Below are 17,686 nucleotides of genomic sequence, written 5' to 3' on the forward strand. Positions count from 1 at the left end.
GTCGGGGCGGCGCGGCAGCCAGGGCAGTGCGGCGATCGAGTTTGGGCGGCGAGGAGAGGTGGTGGTTGAAAGATGGGAGGAAGAGAGGTTGCAGATGGGGGGTGGGGTTTTCGTGTGAATGGGTAGGGTTTCACATGAATGGGAGTTAGTGTTTTCGAATCCACGCGAATGTGTGGAGCACGCGATCGCGTGAATTGGGAGAAAAGGGTGTTGACGCGATCGCGTGAATTGGGTAAAAGGTAAGGGACGCGTACGCGTGAAGCACGCGAACGCGTCACTGAAAATTGTGAACGCACAGTTCCAGCGTCGTTTTGGCACAACTCTCTGTTTCTAATGGGGTCCATGAAATCCATGCGATGCGGACGCGTCGCTCACGCTTTCACGTGGGATGTGCGTAGTGCAAGGGACGCGAACGCGTGGGCTGATTTGTGCTAAACGCACGCCAGCCGCACGATTCCAGCCCAACTTTCTGGGCGTTGGATCTTTACGCCGATATCCATTCGACGCCCACACGTGGCCTGCGCGCTCGCGTGGGGCGATTTTTTTTTTTAGTCTGATTATGCAGTATGAAATATGCAATGCTAATGTAGATGCTATGAATAATTCCAGGTTCAATGAAAATAATATAAAATAAAAATAAACAAAACGAAATAAAATTGAAGAAGGAACGATCGTACCATGGTGGGTTGTCTCCCACCTAGCACTTTTAGTTAAAGTCCTTAAGTTGGACTTTTGATGAGCTTCCTGCTATGGTGGCTTGTGCTTGAATTCATCCAAAAATCTCCACCACTATTTGGAATGCCAACAGCCTCCGGGGTTCCAAACTAGGCATGTAAAGCCTTTGAGTAAATTCAAACAGGTTCTCAGGTTCCCAGGGCGTTGAATGTCAGAATAGATTCCAGGATCCCAAACCTTGCTCTTATATCCGTCTTTGTCTTGATTTATATTTTTCCAGCCGGGCGATTTGGAAGTTGCATTCTCACCAAGATGGCCAAACATTCTCTGATACCCATTCAATTTAACTCGAAACTAATCCTTACACTTCAGATTGAAGCGTGGAACCTTATTGAATCTTGCATACCAGCCTTGAGCACGAACCATTTTCTTTTTACTCTTAAAGCCGCAAAGAGCTCTAAGCTGACTATCTGTTTCAAGCAATTGTATTCAAGTGGAAAAGTAAAGATAAAAGCTAAGGATTTTACCCACTTAAATTTAGTATTAGGTGGTAATGGCTGATGACATGTCACCATGTCATGTTTTTCTATACTTTTTCATACAAGAAATTGATGATTTGTTCTTAAATATTGAATGCTTTTATGCTTAAATGTTATATTTCTTTGATCTTATGATTTGATAAATTTTGTAGAAAATAAGAAGAAAAAGAAGCAAAAATCATAACATAAGCTAAAAAGGAGAAAAAAAAAGAGTTTTGGGGCACACTTTGAAGTTGGAGCACACTTTGGAGCCTTAGGCCACGCTTTTAAAAGCGTGGCCCATGACCAAATCAAGGAAGCTTGACAATCAGCACTCAAAGCTCAGTTAACTAAGTGAACCTAGCTTTGTCGTGAAAAATTTGGCTTGGAAGCAAGAATTCTCGCTAAGTTAAACTTGGGCGCTCACAGCATGACTATGCCTCCTTTAAAGGACCATAACTTGAGCTACAGACGTCCAATTGATATCCTTTTAGTTGCGTTGGAAAGCTAACATTCAGAGCTTTCCAACGATATATAGTAGTCAATATTTGGCATGAAATTGAGATACAAGGGAAAGGCATCTTTAAGGACCAAAAATAAGTAAAAATAAACCAAAGTGACTTCACCAAGGCTCGAAGGGGGAGACATAAGGAAAGCAAAAATTGGAAGGCCAAGGCCCATGAAAGCTCAGTTCACTTTCCTAACTGAGCTTTGTCGTTCTCTCCCACTCAAGAAAATTCAAGGAAAAGGCTCACAAAAGTGCTTCCACCAAGGCTCCAACTTGGAAACATGAAGCCCAAAGCAAGGCGCTACAAAGGAAACCTCAGTTCACTTTCCTAACCGAGCACTACTCCCCTATGCACTCCAACAATGTGACACGGGCAAGGATCAAAGGGGGCAGCAACAAGGTGCGCACAAATTGGCACGCCACAAGCAAATGGAGAGCTCAGTTCACTTAATCAACTGAGCCGTTCCCTGGGAGTAGCACCCATGGTCCAAAATTCAATTAAAAATCAAATTGGATTCAATTCTTCACCAATTGAACCAAGGCCAAATGGACCCATCTTTCTTCAAATCCAAAGCAAGCCAAGCCCACATCATTATTCAAAGGCACAAAAACAAGTTAGAATAGGAATTTCAATTAATTGTAATTTGTTTTCAATTTCATTTTCATTTTGTAAAGCCTATATAAGGCATCATTTTCATCTTTGTTAGGAGGCTAGCTCTACTAGAGAGTAGTGGTAGTAGGAGCTCTCTTAATTTTCTTCTTTGAATTTGATTTTTGGGAATTAGAAAGGAGAATTGATTTCTCTTCTTCCTTGTTCTTACTTCTGCACTCTCTACTCTTTGTTTTGAATCTTGGATTAAGAATTGAAGAAATTCTGTTTCAATCTTGATCTTATATCTCTCTTGTTACTTTCTACATAATTTCAAGGAATTGTGATTTGGATCTAAATTATCTTTACTGCTTTCTTCTCTATTTTCTTTTGCAATTATTCTCTATTGGATCAAGGAAGGAATTGAGATCTAGACTTGTTTTCTAGTCTCATTGATTTCCTGAGATCTTGAATTTCTCCTTTAGATTTCACAATTGAGCTAAATTTAAATTCTGTTTTAATTCTCCTGCACTTCTACATTTCTGTTTTGGTATTGAATCAATCTGTTTCCGAATTTCATAACCTGAGAGCTCTTTAGTTTACTGCACTTCTTATTTTTTCAGTTCTGTTTTAATTTCCAGCACCCAATTCCTTTTACTTTTCATGCAATTTAATTCTTCTGCAATTGTTCTAAGTTCTGCTTACTGCTTCCTTTAAATTCCCTGCACCCAATCCCCTTTACATTTGATGCAATTTACATTTCTTGTCATTTAAGATTCTGTCAATTTACATTTCTTGCTCTTTAAGTTACTTGCAATTTTACTTTCTGCACTTTAAATTTTCTTGTCATTTACTTTTTGTTGCATCAATTATCACTCACCAATATTAGCTTGACTAAACTAATCACCCACTAAAGTTGCTTGATCCATCAATCCCTGTGGGATCGACCTCACTCTAAGTGAGTTTTACTACTTGATACGACCCGGTACACTTGCCAGTGAGTTTAGGTGTTGGAAATCCATTTCCAACCCATCAAGTTTTTGGCGCCGTTGCCGGAGATTGATTAGATCAACAATGATTCAGTGGTTGAGAAGACTAGATCAAGCATTTTCTTTGTTTTTGTTCTCTGTTTTAGGTTGATGGCAAGGTGTTTGAGCTATATCCTCACTAAGAAATTCTTTCTCTGTGACATGAATTTCAATTTTCATTGATGTTGTATTTTACAAAATACAAATGGAGTTCAACTCATCTTATGGTCAAACAAAATTTTATGGGATATTACCCACCATCGTCAATCTCTAATGGTGGCTGGGAATATCACCAAGAAAATACAAATTCTAAGCACTCCAATCCATGGAGATTTGCTTCAGAGACACAAGATGAGCAAGAAAACCATATGGGATATTTCCCTCCACCACAAAATGATGCAAGTCATGATTCTAATGGTGGCTGGGAAGGGAATTCTAATTCTCCATATGATATTCATCCAAAGATATCATCACTTGACCATGGTTCAACAGAAAGCCCCTTTCAAAACTCACCACTTACACAAACTTCCATGAACCGCTTAAGGCTCTCAAAGCTTGAGTCCATGCTCAAAAGATATGAGGAGAAGACAACGAAAGTTTGGAAAGAACAAGAGAACTCCCTCAAAAATATGGAAGTGCAGTTAGGCCAATTGTTGAATGCAAGGAAGGAGGAAATGGAAAAACAAGAACACAAGGCCCCTGTGTCAAGTGAAATTGCAAAAAATGAAGAGGTGGTGAAAGTATTGGAACCTGAAATTGCACTTGAGATGACAAGAGAACTTGAACACTCACAACCTCCTCAAACTCCCCTGGACCAAAAAGTCTCAACAATTGACTCTGAGATTAAAAAATATGAAGAGGAGATGAAGAAATGTTGGGAAGATCAACAAACCTCCTCAATGAAAAAGATATTAAGTCAAATGTTGAGTGCAAGGGACAAAGTGGAAGAGAAGAAAGTGAGAAAGACAACCAAAAAATTCTAAACTCAAGTGAAGCAGAGAAGTACATAGAGGAAAAGCTCATAGAACCACCAATTCAAAAGGCTCTGGATGAATATAAAACTCCAATAATCACACAGCAACCAAGTCTTGAATCCAAAGAAGTGAAGGCAACTAGCAAGAGCACCAATTTTGTCCCTAATCCAGCAAGCAAGCTCAATCAAGCTATTTACAAAAGGAAGCTTGCTGAGGAAAGGCCAAGACAAGGGACAGTAGCTGAATCTTCTCCCCTCTTAAGGTCATTCCTCTTAACAAACTGGAAGAAGAGGAAGAAAGTGAACAACATGTCAACCGTAGGTATAATTTCTCTTCTCTGCTTTGTTTTCTTTCTTTGCTTTGTTTAAATTCAATAAATTGGCATATAGGTTACATTCTAAGTTTGGTGTTGCCATGCAACACTTTGTTTTCAATCCCTCTGGATGATTGCATAGTGTCACACTCACCACTTGTTTGCATAATCACAATGCCTCTGAGTTTTATTTTTCTCTTTTGATTTAACACTTTTTCATTCTACTTGCTTTAGTTATTTTTCTGTTTTTAAATGCTTTCCTCTGGTTTGCTTATTAACTGTCTTTGTTAGTACATCACCAAGAGATCCTTATTCATGACAGATTCTTGGCTTGGGGATTGTACTTAACAAATAATAGTTTCATTTGCTTAGTTTTAATTCAAATAAATTGACATATGATTGCATTCTAAGTTTGGTGTTGCTATGCAACAAAATTTGGTTCCAATTCTTACAAGATACTTGCATTAATTCCAAGTGAAAGTGTCACATTAAGTTTGGTGTGCCACTTATCTTTTATGCAATGTATTGTGCACACCTTCTTATCTATGCAATCAAAATGTCTCTGTCTCTTGTGCCTTGATTGTTATCTTTAATTTTGCTTGCTTAAAACACATGTGCTACTAATATTTCATTATGTAAGACATTCATGATCCATCTTAGCCCCATAGCCGTTGTTCTAATTGTTGCTTGAGGATGAGCAAGCATTCTGAGTATTGGTATGGGAAGAAGGAAGAATAGAGGACAACAATATAGAAGAAGAATTGCAAGGTTGTAAAGTTCCTTTTCCCTCTCATTTGTTTCCAGCACTTAAATTGCATGATTGTCTTTATCTTCCCTGTTTACATGTGTGGTATGGATAAGCATTGCCTGCATCTTGATTTGTAACATGTTACCATGCCATTATGACTATCAACTTGAGTTTTGTGAATTCAAAAGCAGTAAAGTATCATGATCATAAACAAACAAGGAATTAAAGAAGAATTTAGCATGTGCATACAAATATTGGAACGCTAGTATGATTGATTGTTGCTCAATTGCATTAGATTTTATTTAACTGAAGTTTTTATCTAGTATATTTTGTGAAACCTTTGGAAATCATGAAAACCTTGAAGAAGCAATTACAAAATAAGGCAAGAAAGAAAAAGGAAAAGAATGAGAAAGCTGAAGGCTCTGAGTACCAATGACAATTTCATTGTTAAGTACTTGTGGTGTTTATGTATCAAGTAAAATGCTTGAAAACAAAACACTTAGAAGTCAAGGCTAGGCTCAACTGCAAAAGCACTCCCTCAAAGCTCAAGGCTTTGAGCATCAATGATTAGAGAGTCAAGAAAAGAAACAAATGAGCTTAATGAAGTCCTCTAATTAAATGCTTGTGGTGCTTATGTATCAAGTGGTAATACTTGAAAACAAAGCATTTAGAAGTCGTAGCTTTGTTATCAACTCATGGGGAAAAGCACCCAAAAGGAAAAGCTAATAAGAAAATCAAAAGCTTGCTTCAAGGAAGAAGTATAAGGAAAAGATTTCATAAATTGAGATAGATAGAAGCATCAATCATTTATATTTCTTTGTTGATTGTAGCATGCATAAGAAACTAGCCTACCATGAACATTAACTTGCTATTATTCTTACCTTGGATTGTCAATCTTTATTGCATGATTCTTTTCTTGCTTGGGGACAAGCAAGGTTTAAGTTTGGTGTTGTGATGACATGTCACCATGTCATGTTTTTCTATGCTTTTTCATACAAAAAATTGATGATTTGTGCTTAAATATTGAATGCTTTTATGCTTAAATATTATATTTCTTTGATCTTTTGATTTGATAAATTTTGTAGAAAATAAGAAGAAAAAGAAGCAAAAAGCATAACATAAGCTAAAAAGGAGAAAAAAAGAGTTTTGGGGCACACTTTGAAGTTGGAGCACACTTTGGAGCCTTAGGCCACGCTTTTAAAAGCGTGGCCCATGACCAAATCAAGGAAGCTTGACAATCAGCACTCAAAGCTCGGTTAACTAAGTGAACCTAGCTTTGTCGTGAAAAATTTGGCTTGGAAGCAAGAATTCTCGCTAAGTTAAACTTGGGCGCTTACAGCATGACTATGCCTCCTTTAAGGACCATAACTTGAGCTACAAATGTCCAATTGATGTGCTTCTAGTTGTGTTAGAAAGCTGACATTCAGAGCTTTCCAATGATATATAGTAGTTTATATTTGGCATGAAATTGAGGCACACGTGAAAGGCATCTTTAAGGACCAAAAATAAGCAAAAATAAACCAAAGTGGCTTCACCAAGGCTCGAAGGGGGAGACATAAGGAAAGCAAAAATTGGAAGGCCAAGGCCCATGAAAACTCAGTTCATTTTCCCAACTGAGATTTGTCGTGCTCTCCTACTCAAGAAAATTCAAGGAAAAGGCTCACAAAAGTGCTTCCACCAAGGCTCGAACTTGGAAACATGAAGCCCAAAGCAAGGCGCTACAAAGGAAAGCTCAGTTCACTTTCCTAACCGAGCACTACTCCCCCATGCACTCCAACAATGTGACACGGGCAAGGATCAAAGGGGGCAGCAACAAGGAAGGCTTGGTGCGCACAAATTTACGCGCCACAAGCAAATGGAGAGCTCAGTTCACTTAATCAACTGAGCCGTTCCCTGGGAGTAGCACCCATGGTCCAAAATTCAATTAAAAATCAAATTGGATTCAATTCTTCACCAATTGAACCAAGGCCAAATGGACCCATCTCTCTTCAAACCCGAAGCAAGCCAAGCCCACATCATTACTCAAAGGCACAAGAACAAGTTAGAATAGGAATTTCAATTAATTGTAATTTATTTTCAATTTAATTTTCATTTTCATTTTGTAAAGCCTATATAAGGCATCATTTTCATCTTTGTTAGGAGGCTAGCTCTACTAGAGAGCAGTGGTAGTAGGAGCTCTCTTAATTTTCTTCTTTGAATTTGATTTTTGGGAATTAGGAAGGAGAATTGATCTCTCTTCTTTCTTGTTCTTACTTTTGCACTCTCTACTCTTTGTTTTGAATCTTGGATTAAGAATTGAAGAAATTCTGTTTCAATCTTGATCTAAGATCTCTCTTGTTACTTTCTGCATAATTTCAAGGAATTGTGATTTGGATCTAAATTGTCTTTACTGCTTTCTTCTCTATTTTCTTTTGCAATTATTCTCTATTGGATCAAGGAAGGAATTGAGATCTAGACTTATTTTCTAGTCTCATTGATTTCCTGAGATCTTGAATTTCTCCTTTAGATTTCACAATTGAGCTAAATTTAAATTCTATTTTAATTCTTCTGTACTTCTACATTTTTGTTTTGGTATTGAATCAATCTGTTTCCGAATTTCATAACCTGAGAGCTCTTTAGTTTACTGCACTTCTTATTTTTTCAGTTCTATTTTAATTTCCAGCACCCAATTCCTTTTACTTTTCATGCAATTTAATTTTTCTGCAATTGTTCTAAGTTCTGCTTACTGCTTCCTTTAAATTTCCTACACCCAATCCCCTTTACATTTGATGCAATTTATATTTCTTGTCATTTAAGATTCTGTCAATTTACATTTCTTGCTCTTTAAGTTACTTGCAATTTTACTTTCTGCACTTTAAATTTTCTTGTCATTTACTTTCTGCTGCATCAATTATCACTCACCAATGTTAGCTTGACTAAACTAATCACCCACTAAAGTTGCTTGATCCATCAATCCCTGTGGGATCGACCTCACTCTAAGTGAGTTTTACTACTTGATACGACCCGGTACACTTGCCGGTGAGTTTAGGTGTTGGAAATCCGTTTCCAACCCATCAATGGCCTTGGGATAGGTGTTTCCAGTGGTTTTGCAAGCTCATCTCCCTTGTGTTCTTCTGTGAATTCTTCCACTTCTTTGTAATTTTCTTCAAATTCAACCACATCTTGATCCAACTCTTCGATATCTTCCTCATCACTCAAATCATAAATTGGAGGTCGCGAAAAATTTACCTCTGCATCATCTTCGTATTCACTTGGGGAAGATTCTTCCATCTCAAAGAATTCACTTGCGGATGCAAGTTCATTACTAGGAGAACTTGACTCGTGATCTTCATTATCAAGGAAACTTGCTTGTTGAGTTATTCCGTCCAGTTCTTTATAAGATTCCTGCTTTGGAGGTTGTGCACTATCCTCCTTAGCATCAACTGCATTTCTCTTGACGGAATTCTCCATAATTCTGGATTCCCATGGAGGTTTAGCGTCTCCTAAGTCTTCAACCAATTCTTCTTCTTCGATAATTTCAGCTTCCTCCACTTGTTCCAGTACAAAGTCATGCTCCGTACTGTCCAGTGGTGTTTCTAGTATCTCCTTCATGTTGCGTTCTTCATTAGTTTGTCCACATGAAGCCATGGGGTTACTTGAGTGTCCAAACATCGGGAAGGTAGTCTATTTATCGCTTGATTCAATTGGTGTAGTGTGGCATAAAATTTTTCAAATGTTTCCTTGAGTTGCTCCCTTGATTCTTGGAGTGATGGATACAGACATGATGCATAGGGAAGTGGTGGTTCTCGGGAGTAATTAGGTTGGAATTGGGGTGAATATGGCTTAGGGTTATATGGAGGTGAATGGTGGTAGTTGGCTTGTGAGTGTGGTGGTTCAAAGCTATGTTGAAGAGGTGGTTCATAGGCGTATGATGGGGCTTGTCGGTAATTACAAGGGGGTCCATCATAACTATTGTTCTGAAGTGCATTATTGAATGGTCGTCGTCCATGATAGTTTGGAAGGTATTGTTGCCTAAAGGGTTGATCAGATCCTCGTGGCTCCATCCATCTTTGATTGTTTTGACCTTGATGCATGTTCCTGTTATAGCTTCCATTCCTTTCAACATTATTAGAACCAATCTATTAAAAACATCCCTAAAAGTAACTAGATCCTACTAAAAACATACTAAAAACAATGTCAAAAAGCGTATAAATTATCCGCTCATCACAAACTCAAAGCGACAGGGGTGAGAATTCATAGTAAATAATAAAAATTAAAAGCAAAAATAAAAACAAATAAACAAGCAAAAGGAAATATTTACAATAACCAATAATAAGGCACACATTTGCAACTCCCCGGCAACGGCGCCATTTTAAAGAGCGAAACTCTCGCGCGATCTAGAATTTTCACAAATAAATTCCTGTTGTAAGTATAGCTTCTAGACCGACAAGAATTCCTTTCTTACAAAAGTTTTGGTTGTCACTTAAGCAAACCCAATAAAAATAATATACCGAAATATTCAAACCTCGGGTTGTCTTCTCAAGGAGTTGCAGGGCAGTATGATTTATTATTGGTTATGAGTAAAAGTGTATTTTTAGGTTTTTGAAATAGGGAACAAATAATTTAAATAACAAGAAGAATAAATTAATAATAATAAAATCTCTTGGCAAGGTATAAGAAATTGAAGTCCTATCCTAATTATCCTTATCAAGTGTGAAGAGAATTGGATTCAGCTCCCACTTTTAATTAACCCTTGCTAAACAAAGGAAAGTCAAGTAGACAAATTAATTTGATCCTCAGGTCTTAGTCAACTCCTATGGAGAGACTAGAGTTATTGGAATACAAATTAACCAGCAAAGAATTCCAATTCCAATCAACAGCTGAGTTTGATAACTCAAGTGTTATAAATTACTTAACCAAAGCCAAAAGGAGAAAATAAATCTAAATTGAATTGAAATCATCATAAATAGAATAAGGTAATTATTAGTCTGAAATACCTCAAATTATATTAATTAAGAAAATCATAACATGAAGGGTCTATAAGCCAAATCTGGAAAATAAATATCAATCAAAGTAATAAAGTAAATAAAACTAGAAAGTGATTTAAAGGAACATTGAACCTGTGATTGAAGAAATAACCATAAACTGAAGGAATCCTAATTCTAAAAATCTAAGTCCTAAATCCTAAATCCTAAGAGAGAGGAGAGAGCCTCTCTCTCTCTAAAACTACATCTAAATCCTAATAATTATGTATTATTCAGTTGTCCTCCGCATCTCTTTTGATTCCTCCATTCTCTGGCTTATATTCTGTGTTTCTGGCTTGGATTTAGGCCGAAAAAGGGTCCAAAAATTGCTGGGGGCATTTTCTGCAGATTTTTGTACATGGCGTCTGTCACGCGTTCGCGTGGGTCACGCGTTCGCGTGGGTCACGCGTTCGCGTGGGTCACGCGTTCGCGTGGGTCACGCGTTCGCGTGGGTCACGCGTTCACGTCATCTAGGAGTTTTCCTTATCACGCGTACGCGTCGGTCACGCGTACGCGTTAATTGTGTTCTGCTCAAGGCGCGCGTTCGCATCATCTACGCGTTCGCGTCGTTGCATTTTTGCGCTAGGCACGCGTTCATGTTGCTGCCTTTTCTTCAAAACTCCATTTTTATGCTTTCCTTCCATTTTGTATGTTTCCTTTTTGTCCTTTGAGCCATTCCTACCCTATGAGATCTGAAACACTTAACACACAAATCACGGCATCGAATGGTAATAAAGGGTAATTAAAATTAATATTTTTAAAGCATAGGAAACATGTTTTTAACATATATCATAATATAAGGAAGGAAAAGTAAAACCATGCAATTTACATGAATAAGTGGGTGAAGGATTGATAGAAACACTCAATTTGAGCACAAATTATATCATAAAATATGGGTTTATCACTAACCATCATTCAAATACATATTAGAGCCATATTTATCATCAATCAAGCATATTATAGTTTATCTATTCTCATCACAGGCACAGCCACAAGAATAATAGTCTAATTGTCCTAACCTTTACCTTTCTTTGAGAATTTACAACCCAAATTCTGTCCTTTGCTTAACTTAAATCAAAAACCCTAACAAACATAATTAAAGAAATTTGTTAATTTATAGGGCCAAATGGACGAACTTCATATGGAGCAAGAGAAGGGTTCTTACTCTTGTGACGGACTGAGCTTGATTGATTTGACCACTAATTAAAGAATTTGAAGCTTAATAAGAATGGAACTTTCAAATTAGGAAAGAACAGAAGAATACAGAAGCTACTGGTTCTTACCCAGCAAGAAGAACGTTAAAGAAATCAGGAAGGAAAAGGGGTAGAGCTCCTCCTCTGACATCGGGTAGCAACTTCCATGGTTGTCCTTCTCTTCTTCCCTGATGGTGATGCACGAAGATGATGATGAGTTTGCTTGTGTTTCTCCTTCTTCTCCTTGATCAGTCGCCATTCTTGCTCCCTTCTCCTCTCTTAGCTTCATCTCTGTCCCTCTCTTCTATTCTTGCCGTGCATTTTTGTTGGGTCTAGGAAAAGTGAGAAGCTTGATTCATCCATATATACCTATAGGAGGTAGGAAAGAAGTGAGTTGGTGCCAAAAAGCTTCGTGGCTTTCTCCTCTTACAATACCACATCACATCATTAATGATTGAAGAGGTAAATATGGTTTTCCTTGAAGTTCCGTTCGGTTATGAGAGAAGGAGAGAATGAGTTTAATTAGGGTTGCCTTCTGTTTGGTTTAGTTAAAAGGAGTATGGTTCGGTTGAACCGTGAGAAGGGAAAAGAGTGGTTCAATGTGTTTAATCATGTGCTAACTAGCCTAATGACATAACTATATTCCTCTACTAATTCATCATTTAATCAATTATTAAAAGGTAGTTAGTTTTAAAAGAACCAAATTAACTATAGGGATAATTATCTAATTACCACAACTCATCACTCAGAAGCACTGAAAGAAAAAGTTTTAGCGCTACGTGTTCTAATTCTAATTCGTTATCTATGCTATATATTTATATATCTAAACCTATGCACGTCAGCGAATGTTATATAGAATGAGGAATCACAAACCTCATGGGGTAAGGTGGTTACATTATGCATGCCTGTCCTATGGCTGATGAGTCTTATCTGTCGGTTATCAAGCCAACCCGACAAGTTCGGCTGCTAAACCCTGGACTATCTCCCGTCGCGCATCCCCAAGAGTCTATGCATAGCTTTTTCCCATATATAAAACTTACTCATTGGGGGTATCCTTCCTGGGAATTTATACGTGCCCAGTCACCCTTACGACATAGGGTCAACAGAGTATTGAGTCTCAACCTGGAACACGTGGTGGCAAGCCACTGTTCTTTACCCGGAAAAACTCGTATCTCATATAAAATTGAGTGCATAAGCCACATAAGCATTCATAATCATTCATTATAGCCATTGAATCACATATGCATCATATCTATGCACTTCTCATACTTGGTTCATCATATTTCAAGCTTACTTCTCTTTCAGGTTACCTCACCTTCCTAATTCAAACCCTTTCAATACCACTATAACTCATTACTACGGTTCTAGAGGGTAAAAATAGAGGTTTAGAAGTTCGAAGCCATGTTTAAATGACAAAATTATATGTTGCTGAGAAACAGATTGTGTGCGTGCGCGCACTTGTACAATTGTTCATAGAGGCGCGTATGCACTAGGAGGTGCAGACGCTCTCAACAGCAAGCATTTGAGGGTTCGTTGCGCCGTCGTTCATCTCCTTGTCACCACAAGCAACACCATCATTGTTGTCCTCGGTGGAGCTTCTGCTATCTGGTTTTGTGCATCTTAGTTGATCTTGAATTTTTTTAATTCTAATTTGTTAAGCTTTTACAGAGCCTTTATTTTTTTCCTCTTCAATGGTGGTCCTGCTTGGTTGAATCTGAGTTTTGTGAAGCTTTCGTCTCAATAGTCTCTAAGTATAATTCTCTTGGTTAATTTTCCTTTTCCTTCTAGGTATAATCTGAGATCACACATCGGAGGGAGAGGGAAAAGAGAACGAGAGTGAGTTCATCTGAAACCCTAAAGCTTGTCGCCACCATGGTCACCACCAGTCATCTCATTTCAGCTGCTTCCATTAACCTTCTGCGTTCGAGTGAAGGCGCCTCCTCTATCGACGCGTTTCCAAATCTGGTCACTATGCCATAGCTTATGAGATTGAGCGAAGCACCTTTTCCATTAATGGGTCTCCTCCGCCAGCGGCGCCGGTACTACGTTCTCACTTTTACATTCTCTTCTTTTTCGATCCACTCAACATTGCTTGTAGTGTGTTTCTGTTCATTCTCAATTTCTATTTTTATTCTCTTTCTCTTCTTGTTCATTCTCAATTGCTTGTTTTCTAACTGTATTTCGGTTCAGTATTGTTATGCTTGCCATGTGGTTGATGAATTTCCTGAGATAGATGAAAAAGAGTGGAACTTGTTTTCTGTTATAGATGATGATTCTTTGGTGCTTATTGTTTTCTGTTATAGATGCATGTTCATCATTGTGCATTTTTGAAATTCAAAACTAGCTTAGTTCCCAATGTGAATCCAGCAAGGACATGCTTTCTTTGTTTTCTTTTTTCATCAATGTCATGACTTGCATGCTCACATTTTGTTATTTACTTGAAGAAAGAAATAAAAGATTAAGAAGATCTTCCACAAAGCCTTTCTTGGTTTTCATTAACTATAAATCACATTTATTTGTGAACACGAGTTACCAATGCTCTATTTTTCAAGAAATTCACGGAGAATGCAATGCTATATTCTTATATCCTTGAAAGCACTTCTAGATTGCAATGCTTTATTTTGTTGATATTATTTATATGTATTATTTTCTTGTCCCTTCCTGTGGTTGTGATCTTAAACCCTATTTGTCACTTTGTTGGGGTGCATTAATCTCTACTCTTTCTTATGTTGTAGATATTTAGTGCCACCATAACCCTCTATTCATACTTTAGTGGTTGGCATTAGTATAATCCTAAATAGGTAAATGTTGATTTAGGAGATATATTTACAATACAAACCACGTAGGTGCAATACCCAAGCAATGCTGGATAAGACTATGGCATAATAGAGTTCACAAGAGAGGATGTGAAAGTACTTTTAAATGAGAAAGCCAAAAGGAAAGACAGATTCAATTCTAAAGTTAGTAAAATTTAATTGAGCTAATTTGATAATTATAATTATAATTACCTATTGTGTCAATTGCTTATTTGGATTTCAGATCAAAGGGGTTATCATTTGTAAATTGATGTACAAGATACATGTTATTACCTGAATTATTGCTTGATTTTATATGTTAACATTAAGTGATATTTTTTTTAGGAAAGATGTGAAAATATGATTGATTATATAAAAAGGCTTAAGGTTTGCATAAGATGGTTCCAAGACATTGAGATGAGATACTCACTACAACAGGAGAGGTTGAAAAACTCATTGGAACTAACACAGCAAAAATGCATGGAAATTGGTAGGCTAATTTCATTTTTACTATCCACTTTGGTTTTTGAATAAATCTCAATGGATTCGAGTACTGATGTGGTTCGATGCATCTGATAACAGAGTTGCTGCTAAAAATCAAGGAAGACGAACTGAACTCAGTTATCACAGAAATGAGACGAAACTGGACTAATTTACAATAAAAGTTGATCAAGGAAGAAATAGAAAGGAAGGTAAGAAATATTTTCAAGTGGACCGAGCTTTAAATTGTGATAACAAAGAATGTTGTATGCTAAGGAAATGCCAGTAATAAAATCGAGGCTTATTATACGATCTCTGATTCTTTATGAGAGGCAAACTAAGAATTGTCTAAAGAGATCTTGATTCATGCTGATGCATAAAGATATGTACCACTTAATTGAAATCTTGAATACACACTATACACTATACACAATTAGATACAAAGTGGTTAGAGCCCTACACTTTTGGAACATGTTATTCAATTTTATAAGAAGCACTCTTTTTTTCCCTCAGTTTTATTTGGTGAACTGAAACATGCTGGCCTTTTTTTTTTCTCCCTAACCAATATATAGATATTGCATCAAAGAAGAATTGAGGATGACCCTAAAAGATCTGGAATCTCCCATTTGCATAGTATTATACAAGGAGTTAATTTGCAAGCTAATCATGCTTTGAAGCCTTTGTTTGAGAGACAAGTGAGTGAAGCCTAAATTTTACATTTTCTTGTGGTATATTTTTTAATATTTTAGAGTAAGTTTTTTCCATGAATTTATTTTAGAATAATTTTCTTCAATTTCCATTTTCTGTTTGATAAAAGTCCCAAAAGATATTGCTCTTATGAGTCAGTTGTGGCTGGGTGTTATAAGACAGATAATGCTCCTATTTTTATTAGATAAATCATAAATCAGAAATGCTCAAATATATTGGGACTTTAGAGAGAATATAAAGTTAAAAGTATGTTCTTCCCTTTCATGTATGAGACTATTATATTGATTTAAATCTTTTTATTGGTTACTCATGTTTGATTGGTGGTGGTAAGCTATATTATTTTAGAGGTTTATTGAAATTTCAATATACATGTCACTAAGATTATTTCCATTGAAGAGTCACCTTTCAAAGAATGACAGTTGTTCCAGCATTTACCATGTGATATAATATTTATGAATTTTCTCTTCTATTCCTGAACAACTTGTCATGCTCTTTTCTTATTGAAGTTAGTTTTTCATATGATCTTGATTCAGATTTAGGTGGGGATCTTAAAACATGACACTGGTACAGTTTGCCTCAGTAAATTTAGAATAAAACATGACTATTCAAATTGTTATGTGAGAAAAGACCGACTCTACCCTGATAAACATTATATATTCTGGAAGTTACTGAAATCGTATGAATCTATCAAGTAGTATTGCTTTCTTGTTTTTTTGTTTTTGGTCTTCTATCTGTATTCTAATTGCAGGGTGATTTTTACACATATTTATTCTCCATGTAGCTTGAAAATACTGTGAGGTTGCTGTTGGATTTGGAACCAGAGTTGATCCAGTCTGGCATTATTTGAATACAGATTTAAAAATTTTGTTCGTACCCATTGTTTGAAATATTTGTCATTAATATCTACTCTTTCTTATGTTATAGATATTTAGTGCCACCATAACCCTCTCTTCATGCTTTAGTGGTTGGCATTAGTATAATTCTGAATAAGTAAATATTAATTTAGGGGATATATTTATAATACAAACTATGTAGGTGCAATACCCAATCTAACAGTGATTGGAAGTGAGTCATACTATATGTATAGTATTATGACCTGGCACTAACATGAATCTGATTAAAATTGTATGGCATGTTTAGTTACTATTCCATGTACGGCCATGTTGAGAAGTTAGCTGAAGAGATTAAATATATATTAAGATTTCATTCCTGAGGCTGATGGTTTATCTACATATGTGAAATATTATATTCCCTGCCACTTCCAAATTTGTTAATTAGTTTTTTTAGTTCAGTATATTTTGAAAAGGAGAATATATATTAAGATTTCATTCCTATAAAAATATACTAAACTATTTGATTTGTTTGATAAACTGAGTTTACAAATATTTAAAACTGGAGTGTTTATCCTTTTTGGTCTATATTCTCAGCAAAGGGAGCCAAATTGAGCCAAGACCAGGTACTAATTATTAGTATTTATCTCTCTTGAGATAGCTAGTTAGTTGTATTTGATTTATTATTAATATTGTTAGTAGAGTTCTTGTCAAATAATGAGTTCTTATCAAATAGCATATTTCTTGTGAGACTGCTGGTTTAGTTTTCTATTCTTCAAAATGCTGGTAGTTTGCTATTTATTTGAGCAACTATTTATTTCTAACGTTCAATTTTCTTTTTCAGGTAATATTTATTCACACGGACATGGACACGAACAATGAAAATGTTAGAAGGGCCGGTAGCAAACTTTTTGAGCATCTCTTGGAAAACTCCCAATGTAATAGAACTAACAATATTTCTTAGTTTGATACTTTGTATAGGAGTTATTACTTTTGATTTGTAATACTAAAAAAATCATATATTATGTTTAATACTTTGAGTTATATAATATTTTGTCTATGGATTATGATTTTGTTATTGTGAAATTTTAATAAAAAAAATTATTTGTTTAGCACGATAAAAACAACAATAAAAACTGCATTTTTAAAAGATAAAAAAAAGTCACTTTTATCCGGTAAAAAGGGCGGTTTGTAACTGCCATTTTAAACAACATAAAACGCCATTTTAACCCGGTAAAAATAGCGGTTTCAAATACCATTTTAACCAATAAAAATTTCACTGTTACGGTAAAAATGGCGATTCAAAAATTTCGTTTTAACCAAC

At 36.2% G+C, this 17,686-nt stretch overlaps 1 long non-coding RNA gene across 7 annotated transcripts; it reads left to right on the forward strand.

Moving 5' to 3' along the window:
- LOC107624229 lies at positions 12,787-17,390 on the forward strand. 7 transcript variants are annotated; one of them, XR_002355664.1, is made up of 6 exons: positions 12,787-13,157; positions 13,338-13,588; positions 14,690-14,834; positions 14,927-15,036; positions 15,397-16,988; positions 17,207-17,390. It is a non-coding gene; the product is annotated as an uncharacterized LOC107624229 (long non-coding RNA). The 7 variants fall into 7 exon arrangements; XR_002355663.1 differs by having other exon boundaries at positions 12,803-13,157; positions 15,397-15,519; positions 16,314-17,390; XR_002355665.1 differs by having other exon boundaries at positions 12,803-13,157; positions 15,397-15,519; positions 16,960-17,390.

Source organism: Arachis ipaensis, chromosome B10, assembly GCF_000816755.2.
Source record: "Arachis ipaensis cultivar K30076 chromosome B10, Araip1.1, whole genome shotgun sequence".
Lineage (NCBI taxonomy): Eukaryota > Viridiplantae > Streptophyta > Magnoliopsida > Fabales > Fabaceae > Arachis > Arachis ipaensis.